At 49.2% G+C, this 21,138-nt stretch overlaps 1 protein-coding gene across 8 annotated transcripts in view; it reads left to right on the top strand.

Moving 5' to 3' along the window:
- LOC141198608 (uncharacterized) overlaps positions 1–21,138 on the top strand; it is a 540,563-nt gene that overhangs the window by 499,015 nt on the left and 20,410 nt on the right. For 2 of the 8 annotated variants that reach the window (XM_073663036.1, XM_073663035.1), the window contains exon 1: positions 11,043–11,109. The exons of 4 other annotated variants lie outside the window; for them this stretch is intronic. The gene's annotated coding sequence lies outside the window, so the exon portion shown is untranslated. Of the gene's footprint in view, positions 1–11,042; positions 11,110–21,138 lie in introns of those variants that run through there. 2 more of the 8 variants (XM_073663037.1, XM_073663038.1) reach the window with 2 other exon arrangements.

Below are 21,138 nucleotides of genomic sequence, written 5' to 3'. Positions count from 1 at the left end.
AGACCCCCTAAAAGAGTCTCCATGTAATGGGGGATCCCCACATACCTCCACCTGCAGAGCCACCACCACATATATGGCTGCTCTGTGCGCACAGGACCTGTGATGAGGTCACAGGAGGGGAGGAGTCAGGGGTCACATGATCAGGGGCCTCAGTGGATGCACAGTGTGAACTGTGCTTCTCCTGTACAGTGATATCCAGAGTGAAGGTGCTACATGGAGACGTCTCCACAGTCAGTGACATTTCCGGCATTATTTGCCCCTCACTACTGGCACAATGACCCCGCTCCGCCATGGACACTTCTCCGGCCAATTGGCGGCAGATTTAAAATAAGTACGCCACCGTCGGGAGACATATTCTAGAATACCCGATGCGTTAGAATCGGGCCACCATCTAGTATGTTATAAATGTGCACCCTTTAGAGCCTTTCATGTGGAACTAAAGGGTGTTTAGCCTAATAAATAATTTAAAAAAACGACATGGAGTCCCCTTATTTTTGTAGCCAGCAAAGGAAAAGCAGACAGCTGAGATCTGATATTATCAGATTGGGAAGGTCTCTGGTTATTGGTCCCTCCTCAACCTAAAATTACTTACGATTATGTCTTTTTGTCTTTGCTCTTCCTGATTGCCCTCATGCGTTGACAATTGGTGTAAAGTGTCTTGGGATTGATGTAAGCTGTAGTTTGTCAAAAATCACAGCTGGCATCAGGCCCTAGTGTTAGTAATGGAGATGTGTCTATCAGACAACCCCATTACTGACCTAGTAAGTGTTAAATAGTTAATTATGGATATTCATTTTATTCTTAAATCTGAGTTCTATACATCAGCCATCGTGTCTAGTTGACATGCGCTATTTGTGTGTGTATTTTTAGTTCACTACCATATGTAGAACAGGTGTGCCATACGACTGACTATAAAAGCCCATGGTGCAGAAAGGGGGGGCTCTCTCTCGCTCTTCCCATTCCACAGAACACAGAAGAAGGATCTGTATGCTGAGGAAGCAGCTGACATGTAGGCCCGGACACGTGCTGGACAAAGATGTGATTTACCAGCCAGGATCCAAGGAAAGATGAATCTCAACAATTAAGCTAATTATGGACAAATGGACAATTACTTTATAACTAATTATTGTATGTACCTGCTGCAATCTGATTCTTTTTAATGGACAATCCAAGAATAAATCGATACATTTTTTTATAAGAATATCGTGATATTGATACTTTGAGAAGTCCTCAGTAGAAAAAATAATACAGAAATGAGTATTATTTAACACTTATGAAAAATATTCCCCACATCCTGCATTGAACTACTGTACCCAATGTATTATATATTTTAGGAGTTGGAGTCGGTCCATTTTATAGCGACTTCAACTTCGACTCCACTAAAATGGGCTCTGTCTCTGACTCCACAGCCCTGGCGAGGACTGCCAAACACACACGGCTCCGCTCCGTACACCTCGTACACGCGCGGCTCCGCTCCGTACACCTCGTACACGCGCTGCTCCGCTCCGTACGCCTCGTACACGCGTGGCTCCACTCCGTACGCCTCGTACACGCGCGGCTCCGCTCCGTGCATCTCGTACGCACGCAGCTCCGCTCCGTACGCCTCGTACGCGCGCGGCTCCGCTCCGTACGCCTCGTACACGCGCGGCTCCGCTCCGTACGCCTCGTACACGCGCGGCTCCGCTCCGTACACCTCGTACACACGCGGCTCAGCTCCGTACACCTCGTACACACACGGCTCTGCTACATCCACACTGTAAACCCCTCCTGACCCCACACATAAACTTCAGCTCATCCAGCACCATGACAACCAGCACAGCAGAGTCCTGCATCCACTGAGGCCCCTGATCATGTGACCCCTGACTCCTCCCCTCCTGTGACCTCATCACAGCTCCTGTGCGCACAGAGCAGCCATATATGTGGTGGCGGCTCTGCAGGTGGAGGTATGTGGAGATTCCCCATTATTCTCTATTATTTCTTCCTCTTCCTTCTATGTCGCCTCCATACTCTGCAGCGCTGTACACACATTGTTATCACCGTCCCTATCGGGCCTCACTCTTTCCTTAGTCTTTCTTCACACGTGTTCACATTTGCCGCCTTCTCCATCTGTGTAATGATGTTTTCATCCATTTTTAGGAATATTTAACCCCTTGGCATCGGGTGATTTAAAGATTTTGTGCTTTAGAACTGAATTCACTTTAAAATGCACTGAAAAAAGAGAAAACCCTTCATGAAATGTCCAGTGTGAATGAGCGGTGATGTGATCCTCCCGGTCGGTGCGATACCGAAATTAAGAAGAATTTATTATTATTTATTGGTTAAAATAAAATTCTGAATTTGGGGAAGAAGGGGAAGGATTTATAATGTTTATTGTTTTTATATATATTTTTATAGATTTTCAGTTATTCCCCATTCGGCCCCTGCGCATACCCCCTCCCACCTCCATAGGGCTATAACCATCCATGGGGGCCTAGATCCAGGGGCTAGCTGGCACATTATATCCCGGGGTTACAAGCCGTAGCCCATGAGAAGCGGCCCGTCCCTAATGGCCACCATCCACATAGGACTATAGTTAGGTGAATCGATGGGATCCGCCAGCAGCCTAATGTGTATGGGCGCTTTCCTATTCCTATGAAGAAGATGATGTTGGAGAGAAAAGGATACGAAGCTTTGGATTTCCGGAGGCCGATTCTTTTGTTCTCAGGGAGATAAGCGAATGCCGGAGCAGCTCTCTCATAGAGAACACAGAAGCTCGGAGCAGAGACCAATGTTCTAGTGTATGGGGGAGTCACGGAAGATAGATTTTGGATGTATCTGATGTGTTTGGGGCCTTTATCTATTTTCCTTTGGCTGCCTTATAAAGGTAACTGAGTTATTAGACTTTAAAGCAGCCACTATTAACACCTTGATGAAATATGAAGTACTAGGTATGTCAAATGCTAGCTCCCTGACATTCATGCAGGCTCGTAAGACAAGCCCGCGTGTTTGCCAGCAGATGATGGCTGTGATAATCAGCCATCATCTGACCCAGTGTTAAATGCCGCTGTTAATCTGTGACAGTGGCATTTACAGCGCGTCAACAAGGGGGCGCACTGTTCTAACTGTTCATCGGCCCTCCCCCGATGCGATTGTGACACCCCAGGGGTCTGGTTGCCACAGTGATAGAGATATTATGTCTGAGAGCAGGTGGGAGGTCCTTTGGTCAGGGATCCTGTGCATGCCACACCTCCTGCCCAGTCTTGGGAGGGGAAGGACTTCCCCTATATAAACCTGGGGCTGAGGCAGGGTAGGGAGTTCTGAGAGGAGAAGACAGGGAGCAGAGCTGCTCTATGGGCTCTGCTCCACAGGCAGGCCCTGTCCAGGGGCCTGAGCCTGGAGTCAAGGTGAGTAGAGACAAGAAACAGCAGAAGCAATACTACTACGAGTCAGGGGCTGGCAGCTGCAGAGCTCGCCCTGACTGAGAAGCTTTCTTGCCGGACCCGGCGTCCGAGGCTGTGGGGACTAACTCTTACCCAGCAGCAGAAGCCGACCGGCAGGGGATTTCAGGTCCTCAGGCCCAGAAACCCGAAGGCACGGTCACACGCATGGGACCAGCACCGCCATCGTGGAGCGGAAGCCATTAGAAGGCCCCGAGTCACCGGCCATACGGGTGAGCACCACACGGTACACTCAGGGACGTGGGCTACTTATATCCGCTTCTAGCAAGGTAGCCAGAAGAGTACAGTCAGTTTGGGAGGCCTACAACTCCGCCTGGCCAGGGGAGATCCCATCTGCTCAAGGACTGACCAGGCCCCGTTCACTAGCAAGTACTCCGGGAGGGTCTATCGTTGTTACCAGTAAAGACCCTGAATTACACCGCACCGTCTCTGAGTGGTTCCTGCTACCCCCATCATCCACATCTGCTGCCCTGAGGCCATACCCCTCCCGTTGGGGGTTATACCATCTACGCTGCACCATCCATCCACCGGCCTCAGCGGACTGTCCTGCAGCGGCAGCTCCATAGCTGCATTCAACGGGTGGCGTAGTCGTCCTACATCTACCGCTGTTACATCGCCGCTCAGTTTGACTCCCTGGGCACGGACCGGGTCACCGCCACGAGACTACAACCCTCAAGAGATCCGGCTCCGGGTAAGCTCCCGCGTGCGCAACGCAGCGCGACACAGGCCCAGGGGCGCGTCAACTTTGGCGTAGTCAGCAGGATCTCGTGCCCGCAACCACCGGGTACTGCGTGCCTGAAAAAGAGACTTTTCAAACTTACCTGTGGTGAAGATTCCCGCCATCCGGCGCCTTCTTCAGCCTTCTTCCCGCCATCGGTGAAGTTTCCCGCCATCCGGCGCCATCTTCTGCCTTCTTCCCGCCCTCCGTGGAGTTTTCCCACCATTGGACGCCATCTTGAGGACGCCGCGCGGGAAGAAGAGGGGCGTGGACTCCGAAAGCGCGCGAGAACTGAAGCCCCGCCTCACGTCCGGACGTTGCGTAAGGTCCTGGAAGGAGCCCAGCAGACGCCGACGTCACAGGAGCGCGACGGAAGGTTCTCAACCCTGACGATCCACTGCGGAGCCGCGGCCTACGGAAGAGGATCATCGCAAGGTAGGCCACGGTCCACTAGGGGGGAGGAGGACACCAGGAACGGACAGCAAGATGGCGGACCGGCAGCAGACTAAGCTGCCCAGCATCGGCAGCGCCCCAGCCGTCGCGGGCCCCGACCAGCACCAGGAGAAGACGCGTGACGCAGGAGCGGTCGCGGGAGCAGGTAAGAGGAGTCTCCCTGTCCCGGACGCTGCCAGCGTCAGCCTGCTCCCGGGCCCCCTGGTGGAGCCGCTGACCCCGGGCGCTGCGAACACCGACCTGCTCCAGCCCCCGCAACAAGCCCTGCGGCCGAGCCCTCCAGCCCTGGGCACCGCCACCACCAGCCCGCGCCCAGGCCCAAAGTCGCACTCTCTGACCCCGGGCGTCATCAACGGCGACCCTCTCCAGGCCCGGTCGCAAGGCCTAGTGAACCAGGGCGCCGCTGTTCCAACAGTGCCCTCTACTTCCAAAGCACCCCCGGCCTGGTCGCAAGGCCGAGTACCCCCGGGCGCTGCCGCCCCTACGGCGCCCTCAACCTCCACAGTGCCACCCCTGGGCGCAGATCTTTTCGCACAACATGCCAGCCCGGACGGGCACCGCGGACGTGATCTCTATCCGGGTGATGTGGTTACCTTCACCCGGCATAAGGGTGCCAAAGGACTGTACGCCCTCCATGTACACCGTCTGACTGAGGAGGAGCTGCAGTACTACCAATACGAGGAAGGCCAAGAGGACCCGGACGGGTCTGAAGCCTACACACAAGAAGGAGCAGGAGGATGCCGTTACTGAAGTACGGTAAAGTGGAACTGTACATAGTTACCCGTAGGGGTACTTGTGTTGCTAATTAAAATATGGTCCCCGTTGGGACAAGTGTGAACTGTTCCCGTGTGTCCCCTATCCTTAACCAGGCTGAGGACTGTGAGCAGCCATCCCATCTCCCCACAGGCTGAGGACTGTGAGCAGCCAATCCTTATCCCCACTGGCCGAGGACTGAGAGCGGCCATATCTTGTAAATATTATGTGTTTCCAGTTATTTATAGGAGTCCTTGGTGGATTTACCGGGAATCCTTTGTACAGTTAGTGGAGCGTAACCCAGGATGGACTAAAAGACTGTTAAGGACTCGGGGTAAGACAGACCCCTACCTGGTTACGTCTCCCTGTTTTGGTGAAATGGACACCTTGCTTTTCAAAACTGCACCCGGTTGCGGACACGCCGTAACCATCTTATGTGTTTTTCTTATTGTATTGTTATTGTTATACCTTGTTATGTTTTTCTAAAAAAATATGTTTAGTCCCGGAGTACTAAATTTCACTAGGGGGGAATGTGACACCCCAGGGGTCTGGTTGCCACAGTGATAGAGATATTACGTCTGAGAGCAGGTGGGAGGTCCTTTGGTCAGGGATCCTGTGCATGCCACACCTCCTGCCCAGTCTTGGGAGGGGAAGGACTTCCCCTATATAAACCTGGGGCTGAGGCAGGGTAGGGAGTTCTGAGAGGAGAAGACAGGGAGCAGAGCTGCTCTATGGGCTCTGCTCCACAGGCAGGCCCTGTCCAGGGGCCTGAGCCTGGAGTCAAGGAGAGTAGAGACAAGAAACAGCAGAAGCAATACTACTACGAGTCAGGGGCTGGCAGCTGCAGAGCTCGCCCTGACTGAGAAGCTTTCTTACCGGACCCGGCGTCCGAGGCTGTGGGGACTAACTCTTACCCAGCAGCAGAAGCCGACCGGCAGGGGATTTCAGGTCCTCAGGCCCAGAAACCCGAAGGCACGGTCACACGCGTGGGACCAGCACCGCCATCGTGGAGCGGAAGCCATTAGAAGGCCCCGAGTCACCGGCCATACGGGTGAGCACCACACGGTACACTCAGGGACGTGGGCTACTTATATCCGCTTCTAGCAAGGTAGCCAGAAGAGTACAGTCAGTTTGGGAGGCCTACAACTCCGCCTGGCCAGGGGAGATCCCATCTGCTCAAGGACTGACCAGGCCCCGTTCACTAGCAAGTACTCCGGGACGGTCTATCGTTGTTACCAGTAAAGACCCTGAATTACACCGCACCGTCTCTGAGTGGTTCCTGCTACCCCCATCATCCACATCTGCTGCCCTGAGGCCATACCCCTCCCGTTGGGGGTTATACCATCTACGCTGCACCATCCATCCACCGGCCTCAGCGGACTGTCCTGCAGCGGCAGCTCCATAGCTGCATTCAACGGGTGGCGTAGTCGTCCTACATCTACCGCTGTTACATCGCCGCTCAGTTTGACTCCCTGGGCACGGACCGGGTCACCGCCACGAGACTACAACCCTCAAGAGATCCGGCTCCGGGTAAGCTCCCGCGTGCGCAACGCAGCGCGACACAGGCCCAGGGGCGCGTCACGATCGTGTAACACCGATGGGTCGTCGTGACAGCCAAGGGTCAGCTGAAGACCCTGTGCCTGTCATGACAGTACTCTTGTGAAAGCCAACCTGTGACCTGTGCCTGCCATTGATAGGAGACTTATCATTTATGATTTTTGCTATACACAGCAATACTGTGGCATTGCTGTATATAGCTCAAGCGATCAGATGATCTCAGGGGGAATAAAACATTTTTATGCAAAAAATGAATAAATATATTTATGTGTGTGTGTGTTCAAATCACACCCCTTTTTGCCTAATTAAAAATTAGGAAATAAAAAACAACAACACCTATTTGGTTGATATCGCTACGTTCATAAAAATCAGATCAAGATATAAAATAAATTAATCCAATCTTGACTGAAAAAAAACAGAAATGTAGAAATTTTTGCAAATTTATTAAAAAAGAAAAACTGAAATATCACATGGTCATAAGTATTCAGACCCTTTGCTCAGTATTGAGTAGAAGCACCCTTTTGAGCTAGTACAGCCATGAGTCTTCTTGGGAATGTTGCAACAAGTTTTTCACACCTGGATTTGGGGATCCTCTTCCATTCTTCCTTGCAGATCCTCTCCAGTCCCATCAGGTTGGATGGTGAACGTTGGTCGACAGCCATTTTCAGATCTCTCCAGAGATGCTCAATTGGGTTTAGGTCAGGGCTCTGGCTGGGCCAGTCAGGAATGGTCACAGAATTGTTCTGAAGCCACTCCTTTGTTATTTTAGCTGTGTGCTTAGGGTCATTGTCTTGTTGGAAGGTTAACCTTCGGCCAAGTCTGAGGTCCATAGCACTCTGGAAGAGGTTTTCATCCAGGATATCTCTGTACTTGGCCGCATTCATATTTCCTTCAATTGCAACCATTCGCCCTGTCCCTGCAGCTGAAAAACACTCTCATAGCATGATACTGCCACGACCATGTTTCACTGTTGGAATTGTATTGGACAGTGATGAGCAGTTCCTGGTGTTCTCCACACATACCGCTCAGAATTATCACAAAAAAGTTCTATCTTCGTCTCATCAGACCAGAGAATCTTATTTCTCATAGTTTGGGAGTCCGTCATATGTTTTTGAGCAAACTCTATGCGGGCTTTCATAAGTCTTGCACTGAGGAGAGGCTTCCGTTGGACCACTCTGCCATAAAGGCCCGACTGGTGGAGGGCTTCAGTGATAGTTGACTTTGTGGAACTTTCTCCTATCTCCATACAGCATCTCTGGAGCTGGCTCTTCTCCCACGATTGCTCAGCTTCGCTGGACGGCCAGGTCTAGGAAGACTTTTGGTGGTCCCAAACTTCTTCCATTTAAGGATTATGGAGGCCACTGTGCTATTAGTAACCTTGAGTAATGCAGAAATTGTTTTGTAACCTTGGCCAGATCTGTGCCTTGCCACAATTCTGTCTCTGAGCTCCTTGGGCAGTTCCTTTGAGCTCATGATTTTCATTTGATCTGACATGCACTGTGCGCTGTGAGGTCTTATATAGACAGGTGTGTGCCTTTCCAAATCAAGTCCTATCAGTTTAATTAAACACAGCTGGACTCCAATGAAGGAGTAGAACCATCTCAAGGAGGATCACAAGGAAATGGACAGCATGTGACTTAAATATGAGTGTCTGAGCAAAGGGTCTGAATACTTATGACCATGTGATATTTCAGTTTTTCTTTTATAATTTGCAAAAATTTCTACATTTCTGTTTTCTTTCAGTCAAGATGGGGTGCAGAGTGGACTTTAATGAGAAAAAAATGAACTTTTTAGAATTTACCAAATGGCTGCAATGAAACAAAGAGTGAAAAATGTAAAGGGGTCTGAATACTTTCCGTACTCACTGTATATATTGTATCAGAGAAAACTTACCGCATAGAAATAATAACAGATCCATACTCGCTATGTAGATACAGTAACACAATCAAGCTTGCTACATTGATACCACAACAATTGTATAATAAAAAGCGTGTGGTTTGGAAACTGCCGTCCTAGTTGTGCTGCATTCAAGCAGCATTGTGATAACAATAGTGAACATTACATGAGGGTCTTAGTAAAGTCCCCACACACCAATTGTTTTTTTTAATTCACCTAAAAAAACTGATAGGTTATGTGTACATAAGTCTCTGAATCATAATGGGGATAATTTGGGAAGTCTGGGGAACCTGACATGATCGAGAGGAGATGAGTTTAATGACAAACATATGAAAACATCATGTCTGCATAACCTGTGATTTCTTACATCATAAGACACAATACGTATATCCACATCATTCCATATAAACAGCACATAATTGACAAAGTTGTATCCTTTTTTGTAGTAGACACATAAATATATAAAAGCACATATAGTGTATGTGCAGACCTTATCATACATACACCCACATATAGACAGGCTTACAGTATATGTAGCCACACAGAGGGTCAGCACTTGTGAGGGAGCCAGCAGGCAGATGCCCCCTTGCCCATCCCAGCCCTGCGGTAATAGTAATACACCCCAACCCTCCCCAATTACCATAGACAATAATAATGCTCAACTTTGTTCCCCTCCACAGTTATTGTGCTTAACAATACTAAGGGCTCATTTAGACGTCTGTGCAATGTATGACCGTGGATCTCCTGACCTGAGCATGACGACTTCATAGAAGTATATACAGCTCCATGGTGAAGTCCCGGTGATAAGAAACAGGGAAGGGTAGATGCAATATTCCCACCACCTGGTGGAGTTGAGCCGGTCAGGCTCAACTGTGATGAGAGAAGTAGCACAATGGTATTCCTCATATAGACTGCTTCTCCACTGTTGAAGTCATCAGAAGGAGACAAAAAATGAGGAAAAAAAGCTTTATGATGGTCCTAGGAAGATGTCAGATCGATTTTGAAACACATTGCTATCTTTTAGTATGTTTGTTGTTTTTCTACACCTTCTCATCCTTGTCTTCAGCATGACAGCGCCCACCATAAAGCTTCTTTTCTCATTTTTTACCTCACAATTATAGAAATATATGAGGCTGTCACGCTCCGGTCAGGAGACTCGCGGCCAGCCCATGCATTGTAGTCTGTACTTGGACATTAGAATGAGCTGTAACGAGGTTGTTTTTATCCTCTTTGCTGTAATGTATAGGACACAGTTCAGACTGAACTTTCGTCAGTCCTCATAGAGCAGAGACGCTTAGCACGTGATACCAATAGAGCTCACAGTATTAGAAATATTTATTTTTTCTCCCACCACATATTCAAAAAACCTCATGGAAAAAAGGCAGCCATATTTACCAAAACCAAGATGCTGTTACACTGACTCACTTTTCACGGACAAGCCGTGAGTCAGGGTAGTCAAGGAGTTCGAGGTCAACAGCCAGGAGAGTACATTATAAAAAGAGGGAAGATACAAAGGCCTAGTCAGGTCACAGTCCAGAGTCAGAATTCCAAGGTCAGCATGTGTCAAGGCAAAAGGGGTAATACAAACTGGAAGTCAATAGGGAAAGCCAGGGTCCAGCAACAGAAGATCAGAATGTCTGAATTCTGAGCATAAAGTGCAGAGGGACCAGACCACATTGAGCTGAAAGCTACGACCAGCAGCTATCGGGGACTTACAGCTCGGCTAAGTAGCTGGGTAATCACTAGGAACAGGGAACACCTGAAGTAAACTCAGCACCTCCCAGTCTCAGATTGGGCGGCTGAGCTGTCAATCAAAGTACCGACAGCTCAGCACGTCCCTGCACTAGATTGGATGACTGACCTGTCACTCACTGCGTCCAAGACACACTGAGCGGAGGAATCGTGACAGACACAATATCAACTACACTGCAGGACACAACAGTCCCCATAATAAAGGCGGAGGCAGCACAGGTGCAATATAGATGAAACAACCACTTACACCGACGGTTCATGGAAGGGCGGCTGCGTAGTATTATCTGTGTGACTGGCGCCCTATATCGGCCTTATCCATCTGCACTTATAAGTGTGGTACATAGTGTCTGGCCTATAGCCTAATAGAGACGCTCACCACACACTTAACACTTATACAGGCTCCATCCTGCAGGGTACAGCAGAGTCCTGTATACACTGAGACCCCTGATCATGTGACCCCTGACTCCTCCCCTCCTGTGACCTCATCACAGGTCCTGTGCGCACAGAACAGCCATTTATGTGGTGGCGGCTCTGCAGGTGGAGGTATGTGGAGATTCCCCATTATTCTCTATATCGCCTCCATACTCCGCAGCACGTACACACATTAATATCACCATCCCCATTGGGGCTCACACTCTCTATAGACTTTATTCACACATTGCATTTTGCAGCTACAAAAACAATTAGATTTTTACATTTGTCTGACCTCCCAACTGTCAGGGAATATAAAGAGGGATAGATTGTACATCATGACATCTTAGTCCACGTCCATAACCATTCCTCCAACCCCTAACCACACCCATTACCATTTAATTCTAACCTGAACACATAAAGTAAATGGACGACCCCTTTACACTTAGGCCGTCTCCTCGGTGTTCCTTTCTATCCTCAGACCATCTCCTCTGCATTTCTTGTCGGTCTTCTCAGCGCTCCTCTTTACTCTCAGGCCATCTCCTCAGCACTCCTCTTTACTCTCAGGCCATCCCCTCAGCGCTCCTCTTTACTCAGGCCATCTCCTCAGCGCTCCTCTTCACTCTCAGGCCATCTCCTCAGTGCTCCTCTTTACTCTCAGGCCATCTCCTCAGTGCTCCTCTTTACTCTCAGGCCATCTCCTCAGCGCTCCTCTTTACTCTCAGGCCATCTCCTCAGCGCTCCTCTTTATTCTCGGGCCATCTCCTCAGCGCTCCTCTTTACTCTCAGGCCATCGCCTCAGCACTCCTCTTTAATCTCAGGCCATCTCCTCAGCGCTCCTCTTTAATCTCAGGCCATCTCCTCAGCGCTCCTCTTTACTCTCAGGCCGTCTCCTCAGCGCTCCTCTTTACTCTCAGGCCATCTCCTCAGCACTCCTCTTCACTCTCAGGCCATCTCCTCAGTGCTCCTCTTTACTCTCAGGCCATCTCCTCGGCGCTCCTCTTTACTCTCAGGCCGTCTCCTCAGCGCTCCTCTTTACTCTCAGGCCATCTCCTCAGCACTCCTCTTCACTCTCAGGCCATCTCATCAGCGCTCCTCTTTACTCTCAGGCCATCTCCTCGGCGCTCCTCTTTACTATCAGGCCAATCTCCTTAGCGCTCCTCTTTACTCAGGCCATCTCCTCAGCGCTCTCCTTTACTCTCAGGCCATCTCCTCAGCGCTCTCCTTTACTCTCAGGCCATCTCCTCAGCGCTCTCCTTTACTCTCAGGCCATCTCCTCAGCGCTCCTCTTTATGCTCAGGCCATCTCCTCGGCGCTCCTCTTTACTCAGGCCATCTCCTCGGCGCTCCTCTTTACGCTCAGGCCATCTCCTCGGCGCTCTTCTTTACGCTCAGGCCATCTCCTCGGCGCTCTTCTTTACGCTCAGGCCATCTCCTCGGCGCTCCTCTTTACGCTCAGGCCATCTCCTCGGCGCTCCTCTTTACTATCAGGCCATCTCCTTAGCGCTCCTCTTTACTCAGGCCATCTCCTCAGCGCTCTCCTTTACTCTCAGGCCATCTCCTCAGCGCTCCTCTTTACTCAGGCCATCTCCTCAGCACTCCTCTTTACTCTCAGGCCATCTCCTCGGGACTCCTCTCTGCCCTCAGTCTGTCTCCTCATCGCTTTTCTATGCTCCCAGGCAGTCTCCTCAGTGCTTCTCTCTACACATAGGCTGTCTCCTCAGTGTTCCTCTCTGCTCTCAAGCTGCCTCCTTTGCACTCATCTCTAACCTCAGGCTGTCTCCTTACCACTCATCTCTTCCTTCAGGCAGTCCTTTTAAGGACTAGGTTACAGCATTTCCTACGACTTTTATCAGGCAGGTCTGTGCTCTTAAATAGATAGATTGTGGGAGTAAAGACTAATTGTAATTGGAGTCCTTTTCAGGACTAGGTTACATCAGTTCCTATCAGTTTTTGCCAGGCAGGTCTGTGCCAGTGCTGTGCAAGTTTTTTTCACAGCATTTGGCTGAATCTAGCAAAGCTAATCCTTTTTGGCCTATTGCAGAGTGTGTTAGTCAGTGGAGTAGCCTATCTGTGTTGCAAGATATACCACCTGTGTATAGAATACCAATTTTTTTACTGCACCTAGTGAAGTAAAATCTTTTGGGCATAGCATCATTCTATTAGTCCATCTATACTGACCTCCATCAGGTTGCAAATTGAATATAATTTTTTTCTGCATCTAGCTCTGAAAAAATATTGGGCTTCTAGCTGTGTGTGGGACTTGTATTAGTCCATCTATACTGACCTCCATCAGGTTGCAAACTGCATATATTTTTTTCTTCATCTACCTCTGAAAAAATATTGGACTTCTAGCTGTGTGTGGGACTTGTTCTATTAATCCATCTATACAGACCTCCATCAGGTTGCAAACTGAATATATTTTTTTCTGCATCTACCTCTGAAAAAATATTGCGCTTCTAGCTGTGTGTGGGACTTGTTGTATTAGTCCATCTATACTGACCTCCATCAGGTTGCAAACTGAATATATTTTTTTCTGCATCTACCTCTGAAAAAATATTGGGCTTCTAGCTGTGTGTGGGACTTGTTCTATTAATCCATCTATACAGACCTCCATCAGGTTGCAAACTGAATATATTTTTTTCTGCATCTACCTCTGAAAAAATATTGGGCTTCTAGCTGTGTGTGGGACTTGTTGTATTAGTCCATCTATACTGACCTCCATCAGGTTGCAAACTGAATATATTTTTTTCTGCATCTACCTCTGAAAAAATATTGGGCTTCTAGCTGTGTGTGGGACTTGTTCTATTAATCCATCTATACAGACCTCCATCAGGTTGCAAATTAAAAATAATTTTTATCTGCATCTAGCTCTGAAAAAATATTTGGCCTTCTAGCAGTGTGTGGGACTTTCTCTATTAGTCCATCTATACTGACCTCCATCAGGTTGCAAATTGAATATAATTTTTTTCTGCATCTAACCCAGCCAATAGTTTTGGCCTAATACCACAGTTTGGCCACTCAGCTCTGCTCGGTTCCCATCCATTGTTTTTTTGTGCAAACAACTCCAGAGTTGTTAATTAGTTAAACACCAAAATGAGTGGAAAAAGGCCTGCTGCTGGTGGAAAGGGGAATAGGCGTGTTGGGAAGGGGAAAAAAGGTTGTGTCCGTGGGGTAGGTGTTAAAGCAACAGTAACATCTGCACAAGAAAGACCATTTTCCAGCCAAACTAAAATGTCTACTTCTTTTAGCGGACAATGTGATAAGATCCCTTTCTTACGACCACGCCAATCGCTACAAATTCCAGATGAGGCACAAAAACAGCAGGTGCTTCAACGGATATCAAGTGCTCCTTTAAGTGGGCTCTCCTCCACATCAACTTCAACATCACAAATACTCCAGTCCTCAAAGGTGTCACCCCAATCGCACTTGCTTCCTCACAGCTCCCAAATCTCCAGCTGCCCGTCTGAGTATGAGGTAGAACAGATGGTTGAGTCTGCAGAGCTGTTTACTCATACTATAGCCTGGGAATCAGAGGTCGACTCCAGCGCTTCTGTGAATCCAGACGAGGAAATGATCTGCACTGATGCCCAGAATCTTTATGAGTCGGATCCAGGACCAGACGCAGAAGGTTTCTGACCATAATGTAGACCCTCATTCCCAAACTGTAACTCCTGTTGGTGGAGACAATTAGGAAGACGATGATAAGACTCAAATACCTGATTGGAGCGACAACTTTAGTTTTTTGTCAGGGCAGGAACAGGTTGGCTCTGGGGACGACGGGTGTGATAACGCACAGGGTGATGATGATGAGGTTGGAGATCCCACTTACTGTCAACCCACAGTCAGCCAAGAGATGAGGTCAGCAGAGGAGGTGGAGGAAGATGCTAGTGACGACGAGGTCAGGTTGCGCCTTCCTGGACAGAGACGTAGTACTGGAAGCACGTCAACAACTGCATCCTCAAACACAACTCTGCCTCTCACCACAAGTCGTGGTGGCTCTTCAGGTCGCATGGGTGCTAAGCCTTGCATAGCCTGGGCATTTTTTCAGATCGATAAAGATGACCCAACTCGTGTTATCTGTAACATTTGTCAGCAAAAGCTAAGTAGAGGCCAAAAAATACATAGTTTGAGTACTTCATGCATGAACCGGCACATGGACATGAAGCATAAGTTGCAGTGGGAAGCTCAGTGTGCTACAATGCGGCCTAGCCGGCCGGGCCAACCACCGTCTGCCATATCTTGTGCATCCGCGGCCTCTACATCCTCTGTGACTGGGGGGACAGCAGTCACACCTGTTTTGGGGCGCAGACCTGCCACCTCTTTACCCGCAACAGCCAGCGTGATTGGCAGGTCATCATTTTCTTTGGAGGTGGTAACACCAGCTGGTGTTGAGCGCTGTCCGACATCGATAGCACCACCTTTGGATCAAGGCAACCTAACATGTCCGCCTGCATCTTCCTCACAGACCGGCAGTTTGCCGGGGACACCCTTATCAACAATAGCCAGCCCTCGGTCCCTCAGATGTGGACAAGTAAAAGACCATTTCCTCCTAGCCATGAGAAAGCTAAAAGGTTGAATTTCACCATCTGCAAGTTCTTGGCTACAGAAATGCTGCCTTTCCGCCTGGTGGACACAGAGGATTTTCGAGACCTTATGTCCGTCGCAGTGCCCCAGTACCAGATGCCCAGTCGGCACTACTTCTCAAAGAAAGGTGTGCCTGCGCTCCACCAGCATGTCGCACACAACATCACCGCTTCTTTGAGAAACTCTGTGTGTGACAGGGTGCATTTCACCACAGACACTTGGACGAGTAGGCATGGACAGGGGCGTTACATGTCGCTGACTGGGCACTGGGTAACTATGGTGACAGCAGGACAAGGGGCTGCTGTCCAAGTCTTGCCGTCCCCACGAGTTGTGCGTCAATCCTCTTTATGTCAAAGTTCCTCCACTGCTTCTGCCTCCTCAACCTCCTCTCGGTCTTCCACCTGCACCCAAAGCCTGTCTGGTCATGCCACAAGCTTTCTAACTGCGCAGAAGGGATCCTGCACACCTCCTTACTATGCTGGCAGTAGGGCTCAACGTCATCAGGCGGTTTTTACATTGAAATGTCTGGGAAATGTGAGTCACACAGCTGAGGAGTTGTGGTCAGCTCTGGAGAACCAATTTCATGAATGGTTGTCTCCACTGGACCTGAAACCAGGGAAGGCCGTGTGCGACAATGCTGCAAACCTGGGTGCGGCCCTTCGCCGGGGCAATGTCACACACGTGCCTTGTATGGCTCACGTGTTGAACCTGGTTGTCCAGCAATTTTTAGCCCACTATCCCAGACTAGATGGCCTTCTGCAGAGGGCACGGTCGCTGTGTGCTCACTTTCGCCGTTCGCATCCCGCAGCTCAGCGACTTACATCTCTACAGAAGTCGTTGGGCCTGCCACTTCACCGGCTAAAATGCGATGTGCCTACCCAGTGGAATTCAACTCTGCACATGTTGCAGCGACTGTGGCAGCACCGACAAGCCCTGGTGCAATACGTTCTGACGTATAGCCTGGGCCAACGAGATCCAGAGGTGGGGCAAATCACGCTGGAGGAGTGGTCTCAGATCAGGGACCTATGCACCCTTCTGCACAGTTTTGAAATGGCGACGAAGATGTTTAGTGCTGACGATGCCATTATCAGCATGACTATTCCGGTGATTTACATGCTGGAGCACATGTTAAACAGAATTCGGAGTCAGGTGGTGGCACAAGAGGAGGTGGAGGAAGTAGAGGAGGAGGAGTTGTATGCGGAAGGGCTAACATCTGCAAGGTCCAGACGGTCGGCAGCACCCAGGCGGCAGGCATGTGAGGGTGGGGGAGATGGTTTTACCAGGGCGCATGGTAGCAGCCAAACTAGTGAGGAAGGTGCAGTAGCCCAGGAAGAAGTGGAGGACGAACTGATGGAAGACTCATCAGATGAGGGAGACCTTGATCACATTTCTGTTGTGCGAGGTTGGGGGGAGAGGACAGAGGAAGGAAGCATGATTGTTACCTCGCCACCAACACAACAGGGACTTGGTGCTCCTGGATGTGCAACACACATGAGTGCCTTCTTGCTGCACTACCTGCAACATGACCCTCGAATTGTGAGAATTAGAAATAATCCTGACTACTGGGTTGCCACACTGTTAGATCCCCGGTACAAAAGTAAATTTGCAGAAATTATTCCTGCCATAGAAAGGGATGCACGCATGCAGGAGTATCAGCAGAGACTGTTGCAGAATCTTACATGTGCTTTTCCACAAAATACCAGTGGTGCACGTAGTGAATCTCACAGTTCCAACTTGCCAACCGTGGGACCGTCAAGTGTTCAGCACTCAAACCGTAACAGAACCACAGTATCTGCTGGTAACATCAATTTTGCGGAATCATTTCACCACTTTTTTAGCCCATCCTTTCAAGGCCACAGGAGACAAGAAGTCTGACACATAGTCAACGCCTAGAGACGATGGTACAGGAGTATCTCCAAGTAAACATTGAAGCCACGACTGTGTCACTGGACCCTTGCTCTTTTTGGGCTTCCAATCTGGATAAATGGCCGGAGCTAGCCACTTACGCCTTGGAGATCTTGTCATGCCCCGCAGCCAGCGTTCTGTCTGAACGTGTGTTCAGCGCTGCTGGTGGTGTGCTGACAGATAAGCGCACGCGGCTCTCCACTGATAATGTAGACAGACTCACGTTCATAAAGATGAACAAATCATGGATCCGAAACAACTTTTCTACCCCTGTGTCATCCTGGGGAGAGTAAAAGCTTGATGATTGGTTAAAATCACCCTACCAACCGTTTTAAGCTTTCAAATTACTAATCATGTTTATCTGTATCTTGGCTGGAAAATAATTTGGGCTTTGTAGCAGTGTGCAGCACTGATTCTATTAGGCCATCTATAATAAGCTCCACCAGATTTAAAATTACTAATCATGTTTATCTGTATCTTGACTGGAAAATAATTTGGGCTTTGTAGCAGTGTGCAGCACTGATCCTATTAGGCCATCTATACTAAAGCTTCACCAGATTTAAAATTAATAATAATTTTTAGCTGCATCTAGCCCGGAAAATAATTTTGGGGCTCCGAGATGCGCAAGACACATAAGTGCCTTCTTGCTGCACTACCTGCAGCATGACCCTCATATTGTCAGAATTCGAAGTAATCATGACTACTGGGTTGCCACACTCTTAGATCCCCCAAACTTTTCGATCAACCTTTTCATTTTAATAAAGACCAAAAAAATGGTCATTTTTGAAATTATAAGCATTAGCAGGTTGTTAGAAACTGAAATCAAACAGTTTTCAACTGAAAACTTTATTCTAGGTGATGTTACATTTTCACATAGGACCCCTTGTTCGAAAGGAGCTTCTGAACTCTCTCGTCCATTGAATTTGTCAGGTTTTGGATGGTTTCTGCTTCAATTGTTTTGCATGAGGACAGAATACCCTCCCAGAGCTGTTGCTTAGATGTGAACTGCCTCCCGCCATCATAGACACTCCTTTTAATGATGCTCCAAAGGTTCTGAATGGGGTAGAGGTCAGGGGAGCATGGGGGTCACACCATAAGTTTGTCCCCTTTTGTGCCCATATCAGCCAGAGATGCAGATGTTTTATGTGCAGCATGAGATGGTGCATTATCATGCAGAAAAATGATCTTGCTGTGAAATACACGGTTCTTCTTCTTGAACCATGGCAGGAAGTGCTGTTTGAGAAAATCCACATACATTATGGAGTTCATCTTTAGCACCTTCAGGGATCCTAAAGGGGCCGACAATCTCTCTCCCCATGATTCCAGCCCAAAACATTACTCCACCTCCTCCTTGTTGGCGCTGTAGCCGTGTTTGCGTGGGGTGTCCATCAACCAGCCATCCTCCACTCCATCCATCTGGACCATCGAGCGCTGCACGGCACTCATCCGTGAACAAAACCGTTTTGAAATCAGTCTTCATGTAATGTTTGGCCCACTGGAGCCGTTTCTGCTTGTGTGAAGTGGATAGAGGAGGTCGACAGGATGGCGTATACACAGCTGCAAACCTCTGAAGGACCCTGCATCTTGTTGTTCGGGGGACGTTGGAGGCACCAGCAGCTTCAAAAACTTGTCTGCTGCTATGACAAGGCTTTTTTGCCGCTGCTCTTTCAACCTGACGTAATTGCCTATAGGAAAGAGTCCTCAATTTGCCCTTATCAGCACGCACACGTGTGTACTGTGAATCAGCTACATACTTCTTGATTGCCAAGACACTTCATCCTGATCATCGCACAATGTTGATTGTAGTCATGCCTTGACCTAAACACTCCACAATTTGTTGCTTCTCAGCAGCCGACACATCTTTTTCTTTCCCATTTTGGCAGAAAATGTAGGCTGCTTAATAATGTGAGAGAGCCTTCTTAAGTAGTCTTGCCTTTCATTGGACACACCTGCCAAACTAATTAGCACAGGTGTCTGCAATTGCTTACAGTGATATAAAGAGCCCTGACACACATCACCATCAATGAGTTTAACTGACAAACAAACAAATTCTTCCCTTATCACTCCTAAACACTTTTTGCATAATAATTTGGAACACAGTGTACATGTGCTTTTCCACAAAACACCAGTGGTTCACGTAGTGAATCTTACAGTTCTAACTTGCCAACCGTGGTCTGTATGGAGTTGTTCAATAAAGGGCCCAAAATTAAGATAACATAGATGGGAGAGGTCTCTATGAATAGGAATTACTAAGTATTTGATACCCTGTGAGGGCCAGGCAAAGGGAAAGTTGGACTGGATGGAATCCTATATGGATTTGGGGAGGGAGACATCGAGGGCCTCAGACTTCGCTGCATTGATTTTAAAATTTGACCATGTAACAAAGTGATCTATTTCAGCCATAACAGCATGGATGGATATATGTGATTGAGTGATATATACTAGGACATCATCAGCAAATAGAGAGCACTTGTACTCGGTGCCTCCCACCTCAATCCACCTAATATTGGGGTTATGGCGAATTGATGAGAGCAGGTGCTCCATCACTAGGATGTATAAGAGAGGGGACAGAGGACATCCCTGCCTTGTCCCATTGGTGATTGTGAAAGGTGATGAAAATGTTCTGATGCACCCCCTGGGCCTTGGGACACCCGGAGCTGGAGCCTTTTTGGTGGATGCTGGTGGTTGTAGTCTTCGTGGCGGCGACCCGGTTCCGTGGCTCAGGGCGGTCAAACCAGTGGCGGAACTATTTATGTGGTTTTGATGTTTAAATGTCCGACTACGCCACCCGTGGATTGCGGTCAGAGTGAACCGCCGCTCCAGGGCAGACCGCTGAGGCTGGTGTTGTGGGTGCAGCAGAGCGTAGCATAACTCCCCACGGGAGGAGTATAGCCTCAGGGCAGTGTATGCGGAGGATGGGGGTGATGGTGCAGGGCAGCAGCAGTAACGACACGGAGTCAGTGATGCAGTCCAGGGCCTTTACTCACAGTTCTTATTATCCAGACCACGTCTGCAGGTAACGGCTGCCCACGTCGTACTGTGCTCACCAGGTGAGGGGCTCAGACAACTCCCAGATAACTTTGGAGCGCTTCACAGGACCCCCTTTGTGTGTCCTTTGTCTGGCCTTTCTTACCAACCCTTCTGTCCGGCTGCCTCGGGCCTCCTCTTGGTAAACTTGGCGCCAGTTTCCCTGACCCTATGTGGTGCCTTCCTAGCGGGTGTAGCGAGGGGCTGCGCCACATAAAATGTCACAGCCTCCGGTTTCTAGCTGAGGGTCGTTTCCTGCCTCCAATAGTTTCGGGGACCGGTCTCCCCCTTTGGCCTGACCCCTCCACGCAGGTGGATTCGGGCGTGCGGTGGCGACTCGCCCATCCGCACCCCTGGGATCCCTTCGTTCCTCGGTCCTGGAGCCTTCTCCGCTCCTCTTCCTTCCTTCTCCCTCTTCCAGGCCTGGGCCTCTGTTACTAGGCCCGCCTCCGGAGCAGAGCTCATGCAGAGCCCCTGCTCCCTGCCACTTCTGCTCAGACTTCTCTGCACTGAACTAAGATGGTCCCCACCTTTTATACTCCCTTCTCAATGCACCCAGGAACTGCTTCCTCCCTGCTCCTGCACTACAGGGTTCCCCTTCCTCAGTGTTCCCTCCCCCCACTCCAGCCAGGGACAGGGACTG

Source organism: Phyllobates terribilis, unplaced genomic scaffold (assembly GCF_046119375.1).
Source record: "Phyllobates terribilis strain yellow unplaced genomic scaffold, ASM4611937v1 Scaffold_98__1_contigs__length_5973952, whole genome shotgun sequence".
Lineage (NCBI taxonomy): Eukaryota > Metazoa > Chordata > Amphibia > Anura > Dendrobatidae > Phyllobates > Phyllobates terribilis.
The sequence above is the reverse complement of the archived record's forward strand: the minus strand, read 5'-3'. Positions and strand labels throughout refer to the sequence as shown.